Source organism: Pinus tabuliformis, chromosome 8 (assembly GCF_031772625.1).
Source record: "Pinus tabuliformis cultivar Carrire ecotype Pingquan chromosome 8, CPIR1, whole genome shotgun sequence".
Taxonomy (NCBI): Eukaryota; Viridiplantae; Streptophyta; class Pinopsida; order Pinales; family Pinaceae; genus Pinus; species Pinus tabuliformis.
The window spans coordinates 795,856,905-795,861,402 of NC_142294.1; positions in this window are offsets into that span (position 1 = coordinate 795,856,905).

The window sequence follows — 4,498 nt, forward strand, 5'->3', positions numbered from 1 at the left end:
GTTTTACCTTTTATGCGGGGTGAGACCTCCCTTTTATGGTTGAAGGTTTCCCTCTTTAAAACAATAGGATCACTTCCTCTAGCAGAAAATTTCAGTTTCTTGCCAGTATTGGAAGAGTTCCGGGAACTGCACTAAGCGTTCCAGTGTTGGTGGTCATCCTTAAACCACCACCCTTTTTACCAACATTTCATAGAGCACATTCAGCCTAGTGCTGCCATGCATTTTTTGCACATTTTGTATTACAGCTCTCTTCTTGGACTCATACATAACCCTTCGGATTAAGGGGGGGAATGTTGGACACCTAATCCTAAAGGGTTAGCGTGGAAGTTGAATGGACAAAGCAGTCCAAGAGACCTTGGGATCTGAATCCCAAGAGTCACCTATTGTACTATAAATGTACATCTTTTGTTAATAAAAATTGAACTCTCAGAATGCACAATGATGAAAGTGTGGCTAATTATTTCTTACGTATAGATGAGATTGTTAATCGTATGAAAAACTTGGGTGAAGAAATAAAAGAAGTTACTTTGGTTGAAAAGGTTCTAATATCTTTGTCTTCTAAGTTTGGATCAAAAGTTTCTGCCATAGAAGAAAAGCAGAATCTACAGAGCATTACCATGTCACAGCTACACAGAATCCTAACTCCTTTCGAAGTGAGAAAAGGGGGACCATCAGACATGAGAGAATCTGCATTCAAAGCCTCAGGAAAAGGAGAATACAATGAGTCAGGACATATGTCAGAAGGAGAGGAAGAATCAAACTTTGTAAAGAACCTTCAACGGGGTTCTGGAAGATTAAGAGGTAAGCTACCTTTTAAATGCTTTGCTTGTGGAAGAGTTAGTCACTATGTAGCCAAGTGTCCTCATAAAGATAAGCTTGACAATGGTAAGGAACCAGTTATATGGAATAGAAAACAGAATGTAAGTAAGAAGAGCTATTATACACATGAAGACATTGATGGATTTTTAAATGGTGATGAAGATGAACAATGTAATGATTATAGACTTTTGATGGCTTTTGAAAATGATGATTTCTTGGATGCTATAGATGAAGAAGGGATTTATGAAGAAATTTCTAAACTTAAAATTTTTTTAGAAGAAAAGAATATGATTATAGACACATTGACATTCCAACTTGCTGAAAGGGAAAAACACAATGAAAAGTTAGAATGTGAAATTGTGGGACTTAGAAAAGATATTGAGAAAACAAAAGCTCTTAATCTTAGATTTGCTAAAGGATCTGAAAATTTAGATGAGATTATCAAATTTCAGCGTTCTCCTCTAATCAAGATAGGTCTTGGATATACTGAAGAAGCATCTCAAGCATAGAAGCCATCCACCTCCAAAAGTTATCTTGATGCAGCAAGGAGAAGTGAACAGGTTGACAATTGACAGCAAAGGCATAATGTAGATCACCAGGTAAATTAGGGACAATTTACTTCAAGAATGAATAGAGATCACCAAGTAAATCGAGGGCAATCTACTTCAAGGATGAACAGAAGCTACAACCAACCGCAGGTAAATCATTCTCAATTTGCCTCAAGAATGGATGTCAATGGAAACTACAATCATTTGGTCGGTAGGTTTGATAATCGTAGGAATTTCTTCAATGGCCAATGTTTCTCTTGTCATAACTTTGGACACAAAGCTGCTCAATGTGTTGCCTACAAGACCATCATGACTAGAGAAGCTCAAAAACAAAGGAGTATGACTGGGATCATGAAAAGGACCTACAATAACTTTTCTGCTCTTGAAAATGAAATAGAATGTTCTATTTGTAACAACTTCGGTCATGAAGATTCTGAATGTAGGAGTAGGTTTCGGAAAACAACTCAGAAGGAGCAAGCTTCATTGAGTCCCAAAACATGGAGAAAGAAAGAACCACAACCAGAAAGATGTGGTATAGCCTTATATGTGGAAGGGTAGGAAAATCAGTGGTACATCGACAGTGGATGCTCGAAACATATGACAGGTGATAAAGAAAAACTTCAGTCATATAGTGCCTTAGAAAAGGAAAAGAAGGTCTCATTTGGAAATGACACCCCTGCACTCATAAAAGGTAAAGGTTCTGTTCTTTTGAAAGAAAAAGTCAAAGATGGAAATGTTATGTATGTTGATGGCTTAAAGCATAATCTATTGAGTGTCAGTCAAATGTGTGATCAAGGAAATGAGGTAATATTTCGATCAAATGGATGTATTGTTCGTGAGCTTGATACATGAGAAATAGTGATCAAAGGCATAAGAACTCCAAATAAATTATACATACTCAAGGGAGGACAACAACAATGCTATCTAAGCAAGAATGATGAACATTGGCTATGGCACAGAAGATTAGGGCATCTAAGCTTCTCTCAGATAAGGAAAGCATGCAAATATCAGGCGGTTCGTGATCTCCCTGACATCAGAATTCCAGACAATACAATATGCAAATCATGTCAGTTTGGTAAGCAAACCAGAACTAATTTCCCTGAGAAGGAAGGATCAGCTAGTAGGCCACTTGAACTTGTCCATATTGATGTATGTGGTCCATCTAGGAAAAGGTCACCTCGAGGAGAAGAATACTTCATATTGTTCATTGACGACTTTTCCAGGATGTGTTGGATAGGACTTCTGAAGCATAAAGATGAAGCTTTCGAAAAGTTCAAAGCATTCAAAGCCTTGGTTGAAAACGAATCAGATCGCAGAATCAAATGCCTCAGGTTTGATCGAGGAGGGGAATTTACCTCGGATGAATTTTTCAATTTTTGTGAAGAACATGGAATAAGAAGGGAATTCTCTACTGCAAGGACTCCTCAGCAAAATGGAGTAGTGGAAAGGATGAACAGAATGGTTCAACAAATGGCTCGTGCTATGCTTGATGAGTCTGGAACTCCTGCAACCTTTTGGGGTGAAGCTGCATTTTCTGCAGTTACTATTCTCAACAAGACAAACGTCCAGGTGAACAACACTCAAACTCCTCATGAACTTTGGTATGGTAAGACTCCCACGGTAAAATACTTCAAAATTTTTGGAAGCAAATGTTACATCAAAAGGACTGATGAAAACCTTGGCAAATTTGAACGTAGAGCAGATGAAGGCATTCTCCTTGGTTACTCTCCCCACAGCAATGGATATAAGTTTTACAATAAAAGACTTAGAAAAATTGTTGAAAGTATTGATGTAGTGGTTGATGAAGAAGGAAACATTCCTAGGCATGTAAAATCCGAAGATTTCGAAGATGATGAGGACCATCCTTCAACATCAAATCAGACTTATGATGAAGAAGAAACCCATGAGGCACTAGAAGAATAGATAAGGATACAAGAAAAGACTCCATCAAGGTAAGTTCAGAAGAATCATCCAGAAACTCAAATTTTGGGGTAGAAAGAGGCAGGTGTATAAACAAGAAGAACTATCTCAGAAGCTTCAAGCTATCTAGCATTGCTTTCCTTGATTAAACCACGAAATGTAAGTGAAGCATGCAAAGATGAATGCTAGGTCAAGGCCATGAATGAAGAACTTAAGCAGATTGAAAAGAATAATACTTGGGAGTTGGTTCCTAGACCAAATGATAAGAATGTCATAGGAACAAAATGGATATTCAAAAACAAGCTGAATGAAAATGGAGATGTTATTAGAAACAAGGCCAGACTTGTTTGTAAAGAGTATGCTCAACAAGAAGGTATAGACTTTGAAGAAAATTTTGCACCAGTTGTCAGACTTGAAGCGATAAGAATGTTTCTTGCTCTTTCTAGCTTTTAGAAGTTCAAAATATATCAAATGGATGTGAAATCTACCTTTCTGAATGGAGACTTGGAAGAAGAAGTGTATATTGAGCAACCAGATGGGTTTATCCTTGGAAATGATCCAAAACTTGTATGCAGACTCAAAAAGGCTCTCTATTGCCTTAAACAAGCTCCAAGGGCTTGGTATTATCGTTTGGATAAGTACCTCCATCAACAAGGTTTTACAAAAGGATCAACAGATAGCAATCTATATATAAAAATTGACAATGATAAGTTGCTAATACTTGTTGTGTATGTTGATGATATCATCTTTGGTAGCAATGAAGAAGACATGAGTCAAAACTTTGCCTTGGTGATGCAAAAAGAATTTGAAATGTCCCTGCTTGGTGAGCTCACATATTTTCTTGGTTTACAAGTCCAACAAAACAAAGACGGTATTTTTCTATCACAAACCAAGTACCTCAAGCAGATCTTGAAGAAATATGGGATGGAGGATTCGAAACCAGTATGTACCCCTATGGTAATAGGATGCAACCTCAGCGCAAATGATGAATCAGAAGCAGTACATCAATGAACCAATAGATCCATGATTGGTAGTCTACTCTATCTAACAGGTACCTAAACAGACATCATGCATGCAGTGGGAATAGTTGGAAGATTTCAGGAAAATCCAAAGGAAACTCATCTTCAGGTAGTTAAGAGAATTTTCAAGCATCTTCAAGGAACTCAAAACTATGGCTTATGGTATCCTAGAGATACAGATCTCACACTTCA